This window comes from Canis aureus, chromosome 16, assembly GCF_053574225.1.
Source record: "Canis aureus isolate CA01 chromosome 16, VMU_Caureus_v.1.0, whole genome shotgun sequence".
Taxonomy (NCBI): Eukaryota; Metazoa; Chordata; class Mammalia; order Carnivora; family Canidae; genus Canis; species Canis aureus.
Genome location: NC_135626.1, coordinates 23592922 through 23604980, shown reverse-complemented (window position 1 = coordinate 23604980; position 12059 = coordinate 23592922). Strand labels below are relative to the sequence as shown.

Sequence of the window (12059 nt, the reverse complement as noted above, 5' to 3'; positions counted from 1 at the left end):
AGGGATTGAACGTGAGGCTGGCCAATGAGGGTCATCTCCATGAGGGATGTCAGCTTAACAGGAGGCACAGCACCAACCTTTACATGTATGCCACCAAATTTTGTTCAACATGTAACATTTGCTTTTCTTACACATGGTTCTTTATGCCATTCTCTGTCAAACTGAACATTGATCCTATTTCTCAAAGTAATGTAGGTCCAGCTTACTTTAAGAGCAAGGAGGCATTGGGCAAAGTCACACTCAAGCCATTGCTGAGAAAGCAAGAGTGATTGCTGGAGTATTCCAGGACTTGCTTTGATTACTTGAGATGTGATCAGGGCAGGGATAGCTGGACTCACACAATGGCTTAGGTAAACCAAGGAGTAAAGGGTTAACTGTCAGGGGGTTTGGACAGAAAACTCTGTTACCCTATAATTGTGATTGTGTTATAATAATTGCTGGCTTGTTTCTTGTTGCTCTGAATCTTTGATTCCTTCAAGCATGCCACCAAAAATTCTAGTATCTGGAGAAGCTGAGAGCCACTGGATTATCTACTTATTCCCTAAAGTCCCCTCTGATTGAGATTGCCAGATAAAATACAGAACACCTGTTTAAATTTGAATTTCAGATAAACGGCAAGTTATTTTTCAGTGTAAATGTGGTGTCCCATGAAATACATGTTTGTCTGAAATTAAGTTTAATTGGGAGTCTTCCATTTTTATTTGCTTCGTCTGGCACCCCTCCCTGGGATTCCCTTTGCAGAGAGAATAAATGCAGCCCCATCAGGGCTAATGTTTTGTACTGTGTGCCATCTAGTGGCCACACCAACGGGGGGAAAAAAACCAGGAAATCACTTGAAAACAGCTATGCGAGAACACCGTAAAGAAACAACTCTGAAAAAAAAAAAAAAAAAAAAAAAGAAACAACTCTGCTTTCATTTGTAAGAGTCTTGAAATTTTTCTTTCTTTTTCCTTTCTTCCTTTCTTTTTCCTTCCTTTCTTCCTTTCTTTCTTTCGATGTAGTGCCTGTGACCAAATCAACAGCTTAAAGTGTCCAGCAAATATCTGAAATTCCTTGTAAGTCATCCAGTGTTTAAAGGGCAACACTCACCCACCTGAGGCCTTGGGCTCCCCCATTAACACATAAATGAGAACGTGCAGCCTTGTCCTTGATCTATTGGGGCTTCCAGCGCTCCTAGTAATTGTTTTACAATAAGCACGTGGCTGCCAGCAATATCTAGTAAGACATAAGTCAGGCTGGTGCAATTTTACTAAACCCAACTGGGCCCATACGGAGACACAGAGAAACAAGTATTTCCTGTTTACTGTTTACCAGGGGTATGGGGTTAGGTGCCAAAGGGAACCGGTACCATCCAATGAGCCACTGGCTGCACGCTGGAATCACTCGGGGTGTTTTTAAAAATACCAATGCCTGTGCCTTACCCCTTTCTCGTGCCCCCTTTCCCCTTCCTCCTTCTCTTTTTCTCCTTCTCGTTCTATTGAATCTTGTGTTATGTATCCCATGGCATTACTTTTAAGTAGTACATTTACAGTGCTGAATGAAGACTTAGTAAGAGATGGACTTTGAAATCAGATTTCATTTTAAAGCTTGGGATATTTTAAGGATGGGATCTCTCATCCTCAGTATATCCGCAGAGGCCTGATTTGTTTTACAGAGAAGGTACAAATGCACAAGAGCTTCTCTGTCTCTAATTTTGTGTCTGGCTATGTGGTCTTTGTGTCTGGCTTCTTTTACGTAGCATCATATTACCAAGGTCTACAGGCCCCATAGCAAGGATCATTTTTTTTTTTTTTTGAGGGGTACTGGTCAGGTTCTTTGCAGAATGTCCCTCAGTTGGAGTTTGTCTGTTTTTGTGTTTCTTTTGGTTAAACTGGGGCTATGGGTTACAGGGGGATGGCCACAGCGATAAGTAAAGACATCGTTTTTAAACTGCTGTGAGAAGCCCTAAGACTAAGAAGTGAAACCAAGTCTGCCTGGATTACTCAGGAAAAAAACAAAACAAAACAAAACACCACCACAGAGAGACTTTACTTTTGAGACTTTCAAGTGCTAAAAGTGGTATATGGAAGGATCGCCTGGCCTTTTACCCAAAGAGAGTTGTATGTCCCCTATCCCCAGAGTGGTGAAGAAAGCCTTTATCTGACATGTAAACACAACTTGACATTTGTTCTTTCTCTCCCCCTGGCTCTATGGTGTGATCTTGGGTGATTCAAGCCCTCTCTCTTGGTGCCATAGAATAGGAAGTTGGAACCAGTCACCTCCAAGGTTTCTTCCTGCTACAACAAGTTATGTTCTAAGAGATGATCCTTAGTCTCTACAACATCCAGCACATTCCAGAGTTTGGCTCCCTTTTCTTCCATATTAGTCTCAGGTGGTTGGATTCACACGACATATGTTCCCTACCCCCCAGAGAATATGCCCGCCCAACCCCATTTTTAAAGCCTTCTCTGCAGACAAACACACAAAGAAAACAAAACCTAGAAGTTTGCTATGAGGATCTCCACTCGGAGGAATCCGGTGAGCACTCCAGAACGGCAGTGCCCGGAGCAGGACCCCTGTCCTGGCTGTCCCTGCTCCCCTGCTGACACAGCACAAGGGCCAGAGTGATGAGGGTCACAGGCAGATCCACACGCCACACGATGTTAGAGACTCTTTCACCCCAAGGGGCTGTTTTGGTTCAGCAGCTCCTATGGCTTGAATAAGTTAATCACTGATAACAGGAGATTAATTTATAACTGGATAGCAGACAAGATAGTTCAGGCTTCGGTGGGGTGGCACTGAACTGTGGCATGGGGCATTGCTCAGAAGACACCTGGTCTGCACCTTGGTGCAGAGGCTGAGAACCTCAGATCCACACCAGTTCCTAGAGGCTGCCTGGACAAAAAAAGAGAGGGAAACTGTGCCAAGGACTCTCCTCTCTGTAGCATACTCACTGGTCTTAGAAATCCTGTCCAGACACATTTGAGCTTATTGGAAAAGTCCAGTTAGAAGGGAATATTAGCCTGCCAATGCAGCCCAGCCCCGTTGGCTAAACTGTATGGGAGGGGAGGGCAGGAGGGGACAAGTAAGGAGACAGGAGGCAATGGAAAGATGTGGAAGGAGAGCTAGGAGTCTGGAGTGGGCTGTGTGGTAAGAGATGGTTCCTACAGCCTGAAACACCTAGCTCATTGACTGCTCCCACTCCACTTAAAGTGAAGGCAGGTCTTTGAGGATCTACCCTCCCATCCCACATGCATCCCCTCTGTCACTCCCAACATGACCATCCATCCCATTCTGGGCCCCAAAAAGATAGAAATGAGGGCAGCCCTGGTGGCTCAGCGGTTTAGCGCCACCTTCAGCCCAGGGTGTGATCCTGGAGACCCGGGATGGAGTCCCATGTCGGGCTCCCTGCCTGTGTCTCTGCCTCTCTCTGTGTGTGTCTCTCATGAATAAATAAATAAAATCTTTAAAAAAAAAGATAGAAATGAATTCCTGGGGCCCGAACGTCATACTCCAGACATTGCTTTTGTATCAAGTATAAGGACACTTTCTTGCAACATGGGACGCACACAGCTATAGATGTTATCTGCAGATGCTGCTGTTTTGCCAGCTTTAGGAGGCTTGTATTTCTAGCCAGGACAGTTTGGAATTCTGAAGTCAAGTCTATTTATCAAGGAAACCCCTGGCAATACGGCCTTGATGGCACAGGGTTCAGAAGGCTATTTCATGAGGCTATATATAGTCTTACTAGAGAAAGAAGATAAGAAAAAGCAAGACGGTAAATGGAACCAAAAATAAGAAAGAGGCCAGATTAAAAGTGGGGATGCTGAAATGCGGACTTCCCACCCAAAGTGTTCTGGGAGTCCAGCTGAAATGTGGGTGATTTATGTGTGATTGCCCACCAGGAGCCCAGTCCTTGTCATTTTGACTCAATCTCCCTGCCCTTCCCTGAGAAGTACAGCCCTTGCAGTATCCCATTTCTGTTTTTGTTCATGTGGTTCCTTCAACCCAGAATGCCCTTCTCTCCTTTCTTCACATAGCTCATATTTGCTGGCTGAGGCATCACTTCCAACAGAAAACCTCCCATGAACCCTCAGGTTAGACCCTGGGCTCCTTCTCTCTGGTGTTTAGGTTCCTTATATATATATCGCAGCAATGTCTATGGGTTCCCAATCCTGATAGGCAATTCAGCATTGCCTGGAGGACCTTGTCAAAAATACAAATCCTAGATGCCCGAATCTCTTGGAGCAGGGCTTGAGAAGATGTGTTTTATTAGCCTTCACATGTGTTTTGGATGCCAGGCCAGGATTGTGTATCTCTTGTTTAGTCTGTGTCCCCTGGGCCTGGGCATAGGGGTTAGGTCATGGAGACCCATGTCACTGTGCCCAAACACCCCCTAGGCAGAAAAGGATGCAGAAGTGCAAGACCCATGCCCTTTAGTTCATACTGTTTCCATCCACTCATAGCTCCTGCCTTGTGTCCCAGACACGGTCTTAGGGATATAAGACAAAACCGACCACGGTCTACCCTCACACCGCTTACAGACTAGTTGGGAGGCAGAGGCAAATCACATCACCCACACACGTGTTATTGCAAAGTGCAATGTGAATGTTAGAAAGGAAAAGTGAAGCTGCTCAGAAACCCTGCAACAGGCACTCTGGCATAGGCTGGGAGGCCAGAGAAGGCCAGACTGGACTTTAAATGAGTTTAAAGGACACAGAGAAGCAGGGAATAGTCTCTTACTGGATTGTCTTAGAACCATGCTCTTTTGGACGCCAGCTGAGAGGCATTGAGGGAATAAGCCCCTCCAGACACCAACATAGTCTCCAATAGGAACTTCTCCTTACCCCTACCCCATGACCCAGCTTTCACTTCTACTTTTCTGCTATCCACTCTTGCTATGAGCCTTTGGGAGATCATGTATTTATAAGTAGAAGAAAGACCTGTTTCTTTATACTGGGGGCTGCCTACTAGCATGTACAGTGCCCTTGCTGAATTATAAACGTACATGCGCCTCACTTTGACATAATTTTGCACTGGGCACCAGGCTCGACTGGTGATGTACAGGCTGGACTTAAGTCACCTTCCCTCCCCCTCATCAGTGGAGCACTCTTGTGCAGTGAACAACTTGGACAACCTTCTGTGGTGGCCCTGCTGCAATCTCAAGCAGAACGTTCTGACTTCTTGGCTCTCCCTTATAGCTGGAAGATTCCTTTATCCTAGAAGGAGATAATTACATCTTCTATGGGCATAAATCTGTTTGGACATTTAGAGAGGAATTTATATGTATTTTCTGGAGGGCTGGGTGTTTTTCTTATCTAAATTGAAAAGAGGATTCTTTTAAATATGATCCAAGAGAGTTCTTTCATATGGTAATCATGCACACTCTGGCTGATAAGCCCTAGACTTGGCATAAGGTTCAAAGCAGAAATTGTGTTCAGATGAGACACAGGGATGCTTTTTGATCTGATTTGCTTTTAGCTGCTGACATTGGGCTAATTTTGGCTTCTGAGTGGCAGGGGGCCTCAGAAACCTGGGAAAAAAAGATCTTTTTAAAGCAAGTCCGAACTACCTAGAATGGGTGGAAGGGTCCTTGTTACCTTTGGGAGCTAGGAAAAGCAGCATTTTCAGGTGGAAGAAAACTCTCATCACACGCTAGAGACAGAGGATTTGAGCTGGAGTGGCCCTTGAGAAGCACTTTTGCCAATGGGGAAACTGAGGCTTAGAGAAGGTGGACTGGCAGTGAGTGGCGGAGCCAGGTTGACACCTGACAGGTACTTTCTTCTGCGCCCAAACCTTGCTGGTGGCTAACCGTGTCCAGTATGAAGATGGTATAAGCAAACTGGGTGGCTGTGTGTATGGGGAAGGCAAGAAGTGGGTGTGTAGGGTTAAAACACGGAATCTGGCCGAGGCCAGCATGGCCCCTCCTCTTTCAGATATGGGAAGCTGTTCTTCCTATTTACGAGGGTTAGAGATAAGCATCATGCACAGGAGAGGACACTGGGAATGGAAGTAAGGGAGGATGGAAGCCCATCTGACAGACACCATAGAATGCACAGTGAACCACATGCCACATGGCTGCTTCATAAGTGATGGAGGTAATCGGTTTGGGGTACGGGAGGGTTGGGTGTCAAAGGGGCATCCTACTTTGGATACTGTATCTTTCTAGGTCGTTCTTGGTGAAACGCTTTCAGTTGTGAGGATAAGATGAGCTAATGAGTGCTCAGCAAATAAATGACAGCATCTCTCAATAGAGAGCCTGCTAAGAAAAGGGGTGAAGGAAAAGAACCTTCTCCTTTTATCCCCACAGCAATGCTTTCATGAGGTGTGATCCTCCCCAACTCACAGATGAGGAAACAGGAGACGTTTCCTGCCCAGGGTCAGACAGGTTGGCAGCCACGAAGCTGGGCTCTTCTGGTGGTGTGCTATCCTCCAAGCCATGCCGGCTTCTCCGAGACTCAACAGAAGTTCCGCAGCTCCAGCTGACAGTTCCTTTCCTTGCCTCCCGGCCCTGCCTTCCCTTCCCAGAGGACACGGAGCAGACATGATCCCCAAATTCAAGTGCGTTTGAGTAGGGGCATGGTGCTTTGTGCACGAGCCCTGACTTTGGCAGACAAATGTGTTGGCAGCTCAAGCATTTGAGAATGCTGGAAATGGGGGTCCCTTTTCCAAAGATGAAAGATCAGGAGACATTGTGGGACATACCCAGGCTTGGTTTTTACCCCAACTTGTTTTCCGAAGGCCCAGGCTCCACTGGCACGCCAGGGCCCTGTTCTGATTCAAACTTAGGACGTGGGCACAGACATCTCCAGCTGAGGCTGCTCCTGCTTGGCTCCTGAGGGGTCCGGGCTGCCTTTCCTTCTCTTGTCTCCTAGTTACTGCGCTTCTGGGGATAAGGAAGGGGCAGCTCCAAACAAAGCCCTTGTTTTGTGGGCTTTTCATTTCTTTTGTGAAACTCTCCTACTGATTAGGCAACTGTGAGTTTTTCATCAGTATCCACTTCTCTAGTGAGTTTCACCAAGCTCTAACTCTAAAAAACAAAATTCAACATTTCCGTGCCCTGTGAAGGATGTGGGTAAACATGGAGAGAGAAATCAAAAAGGTGAGCGTTTCTGACCCCCTGAGCATTTCTGTAGGAGTCCTGACCAGGCCGGGAGAAGAGACTTAAGTTTTGCTCCTCTTTCCCTTCCTGCTGTGTGATCCTGGGCAAGTTGATTAACCTCTCTGGGCCTCCATGCTTGCTAAGGCCTCTTTCAGCACACATATTTCGCTGTAATAGATATAGAAGGAAACGCTCAGAAATGTACTTCCTTTGTAGTGCTGAATTTTGCACATTCGCTGTGGCCAGTGATACCTGATGAGTTTAGAATTTTTTTTTTTTTTTTGGATGGAACAGGGACAGGTGTTAAAAACAAAGATTTGAGTTCTTTCCAACTGTGGCCCTAAGTCTGTGGGCTTGGGAGGCCAATCACGCTATAGAGTCATATGCATTTTACCTTATAAAAGTATATTCAGCTTGCAAAAAATAAAATCCTAGAGATAAAGTGGTATTTCCAAATTCCACTGAATTGTAGCCTCAGAACTAAGAGCCAGACCATGTGGTCCAAACTCCTCAGTTTATAGGTGTATGGAGGCCCAGGGTCTAGGAGGGAAGTACCCCAGGACTCCTGGAGAATTTGAGATGGACCTGGAGCCAGCTTGTATCCTCTCTGTACAAATAAGAGCCGACTTGAAGAGTATAAAGATTATAAAAATCATACTATTATCTCAAGATAATAATATATGTAAATACAGGCCCAAAGATTTTTTTATTTATATTTGCAGCTTAACACACATAAAAACCCTGCATGTCCTCAGACACCACTATGGACGTTCAAGATTTGCATTTCCTGAAGCCACCCTGTGAGCGACTCTGAAATAAATTAAAAAGAGTGGTCAAGCCTGAATGCACACTGAGGTTTTCGTGTGCTCAGCTCAGCAGATTCAGGTATGACCCCTACAGAGCTTGGACTCTGAACCGGCGCTAACATTCTCGACGCTCAATGACCATTTCACACAATGAATTCATCTGTGTAATTGTGCTCAGCTGCCCCAAGATTAACTCCATGTTTGCATGAAGATCAAAATGCTTACTTTAAAAAGTTTTGTGTTCTTCCATTTCTGTCTTATCTGGGGAGGTATTCGTGCTTGGAATTTCCTGGGCTTTTCTTTTTAAAATCTCTTGTAGGGACTAAGAATGTGAGAGTAGGGGGTGGGGTGCCTTACTGACCTTTTATTGTTTGTTTGTTTGTTTTTTAAACAGTTGGCACCTGTTCTTCCCTGTGTGGATGTCCTCTTGTCAAATGTAACCCAGAACATTGGGACCTTAAAGTGGGTGAGGGCATCATCCTTGCTTGCCCCTTCCCCTAAATCCTATGTCAGTTAGAACGTGATCTAGAATTGTAGTACCACTTGGTGGTTGCAAGATCTGTTCTGGGCTCTTCCACGGCCTGCCGCTTCTGAGTGGGGCAGAGGCCAACGTCGGGGGGCGCTGAAAGGGTGGTGGCATGATTCGAGTCAAAAGGACTTATTTTCTACAGGTTCACCTCATTTGCACTCTCTAGCTGCAGTTCTAGGAGAAATGCCGGATGGCACCTGCACTTTCACTCAGAATGGGGAGCGGCCGGGAAAGGGAGACGTTTGAATGGGGTGGGGTGTTTCCACTTAATCATTACCACTGCTGACATCAATGAAAACCTGCATGGGTACCTACAATGAGTGGAAAGGAGGCCAGGCTCTCGGTAAGTACTGTGATGAGGTAGGGGACAGACGGGATACAAAACCGAGCGTGGCTTGTATTGCAGCTTTGGCACACGGTTGGCTTTTGTGGTTGAAGGATGCAAACTGCCCTGCTGTTTCCAAACAGCATCGGGAGAGGAACGGTTGTGTTTTCCACCCAGGACATAGGCAGCCTTGAGAACAAGTATGTCCTTTCCAGAAATAGGAAGTCAACTCTTTACTTATGCAGGTAATGCTATAAAAGGGCTTTATAAGTTGAGTTGCTGCTCCTGAGCTTTGGACTGACCCCGGGATTGGTCTCAAAAGGCTCCTTCCAGAGGAAGGAAGGTCCTGAAGCTCGCAGGTTGAGCACTGGTCAAACAACAATTTAAGTCAAGTAGAACCTCCCCCAACAAGCTGAATGAGCCCAGGTAAAACCCGCCTCAAGACAGCTTCTGGGCAAAGATGATACTCTCTCCACTTCAGCCTGAACCAGCATCACAGCCTGGCTTCAAAATTCATTTTTGCAAAGTTAAAAAAAATAAAAGGTTTTTAAAATAAAATTCACTTTTAAATCCTCTATTACCTTAACCCCTTCCTTGTGTACCTTCAACTCTCTCTCTGAGCCCTTCACCTCATCACGGTCCTTTGGCAAAGCCACAATCTTGGTTAGATCTGACTCAGCTCACTTCACGCCTAACCCCATGTAGCTGAACCAGGTTGGAGACAAACATGCAATCGTGCTGGTGGCTCACACACTAAATTCACAACCTCAAACCCCAAGAGGCTCCTTAGTACTGCCAGGCAGTTATGCTATGTATTCCTGGTCAATATATATTGGCCTCTCCTATTCAATCAGTATCTTGAATGAATGGATTGAATAAATGAATTTTGTTTAGGGTCCTATTGGCATAATAGTTCTGCTTGCCCAAGTTTACAAGTGAATTTTATTTTAAATTTATTTTTAAAATGAACACTGGCCTTGGGACTCCTATTCCAGTCTTAGCACTGCTGCTTACTAGCTGGGTGATCTAAAGCGAGTTATTTTTCCTCCCAGGGACTCAGCCTTTTCTAAAAAAATGAGGTGGTTGGACCAAGAACACTAGCAAATGGAAAGTCTCTTTAGATGTAGGTCAAAGGAGTGCTATAGGGTCCCTACCTCCTGGTGAAGCTCAGAGATCCATAATTCTTCCTTGAGCCAAGCAAGCCCACAGCTGGGTATTAGTCAGAAGAGGAGTGGGGTCATTGGCATTTAAGGGACCTGAAGAGGAACACCTGCAGGAAGACTTTTTTCTCTTCTTTTTGGTCTGATTATAGTGTCTCATCCTGCAGCCAGAAAGAGATTCCAAAGTAGGCAAACCTCTCATGCTAAAAGTCAACAGTGGTTTTGGTTCTGAGCAAATTTAAGGTAGAGTATAGAGGAGAGGTGACATTGGACTGGGGTTCAGGTGCCTGGATTTTATCCCAATTCGGTCACTGATCATCAGCCCCTTCCTTCTGTCGGGCCTCTGTTTCCTGATCTGTATAATGAGTGAATTTAAGTTCACTAAGCTTTTCTCTGGCCTCCACCACTTTCCAACACTGGTGGTGTCTTTTTGCCCCTTTTAAATTTGCCTGGCCTGTCTCAGATCAGAACTGGCACAGCTGCAGCAAGTTTATGATGGTAACACCAAGGTCTTGAATAAGAGCAGGACTTTGGAATGGTAGGAGGAAAGGTTCTTACATTGATGGTAGGAACACCTGCCTTTGAGTGGAAAGCCAGCTGGGTGAGTGACCACAGACTCAGGAAACACCCGCTCCTTCAGCCCCAAGTTCTAGAGTAATGTACAGCCTGTCCTCCCAGAGTGGGGCAGAGTAGGCAGTTTGGGTGATACATGCACAAATCATTAAACATGAATCAAAACCTCTAGTGTGAAAATCATGTTCAATTATCTTTTGATCTTTCTGATTCCTTTAAGGGGTGTATTGTTGGGTTAAGACATCTTAATATTCAAATCTTTGCTAACCCTTCCTCCCTGGCAACATTCTCTTCTGACCCCCACTTTTTATTAAACAGATTCAAAATGGCTGAGGCTCAGAAAACTTTGCCAGTCTAGAATTTGGTAATGGTATTTTGCTAAATTGCATTTTTTTTGTGGATAATTAATGGAAAGGGATATTATGTTCCTATTTAGAGCAGTGAAAAATTTAAAATACATGCATTTAGGTTAAACCAGTTAATTTCTATAAAAATATTAAGTAATAATGTATAAGGTAATGCCCTTTATGACAACATAGAGCAGATGCTTCCTGGAGTTTAGAAACACTGGAGGGAGGCATTCCCCAATGTAAGATGAGGGGGGTTCCTCTGAACTTCACAATAGTGCTTCATTTAGATTTAGTAGGTAACTCAGCTTCAGGTCTCTCTATCTCTCTTTTTAAAGTAGGCACCATACCCAGCATGGAGCCCAACGCAGGGCTTGAACTTACAACCCTGAGATCAAGACCGAACTGAGATCGAGTCGGATGCTTAACCCACTGAGCCAGCCAGGAGCTCCTCTTTTTTTAAATAAATAAATAAAAATAAATAAATAAAAAATAAATAAATGATTACCTTTTCCTGATCACTACTGTATAAAACTTGGAAATATAGAAAAACATGTGGAACAAAAGGAGAAAATATAGAAAAACATATAGAATGAAAATCCATGCATTGTCTCTCAAGTCACCACTCCTAATGCACTGGTAAGTTTTTCTTCCTTGGTGCACCAATGCAGCTCTTACTACCATGTATGTATTTTATTTCTGTAGCCAATTGTATTTCCCTAGTGTTACAGTACATGTGTGTCCCAATATCCTTCTAAACTTTATACATTACTTATTAATATTTTATTTATTCATGAGAGAGAGAGAGAGAGAGCGGGAGAAGCAGGCTCCATGCAGGGAACCTGATGCAGGACTCAATCCCGGGACTCCAGGATCACATCCTGGGCTGAAGGCAGGCGCTAAACCGCTGAGCCACCCAGGGATCCCTATACACATTCTTTTAAATGGCTGTCAGGTATTTAACACAGAAAAGCCCCACAGTGGATTTAACCATTCCCCAACTGTTGGGCACTTGGATTGTTTCCACTTTTGACCATTCAAATGTTGTGATGAGTATCTCTATGCATATCACTTCGGCTGCATTTTGGATGATTTCCTTACTGTAATTCCAGAAGTGGCATTCCTAGGTGGGAAGATTTTTAAGGCTTTGGGGATATATATTGCCAGACTTTTTCCAAAAAGATGGGGCCTGAAGGTACTTAGATCTGAAGCCACATTCAGTGGGACGCACTCTGGTT

General features: G+C 44.8%; 1 long non-coding RNA gene across 2 annotated transcripts in view; it reads left to right on the top strand.

The window, feature by feature from the left end:
* LOC144286161 (uncharacterized) overlaps positions 1-11264 on the top strand; it is a 32687-nt gene extending 21423 nt beyond the window's left edge. The window contains exons 3-5 of one of the 2 annotated variants that reach the window (XR_013354241.1): positions 7804-7966; positions 8282-8353; positions 8559-11264. This is a non-coding gene — a long non-coding RNA (uncharacterized LOC144286161). Of the gene's footprint in view, positions 1-7803; positions 8354-8558 lie in introns of both variants that reach the window. The other variant, XR_013354240.1, reaches the window with a different exon arrangement.
* Positions 11265-12059: the final 795 nt, after the last annotated feature.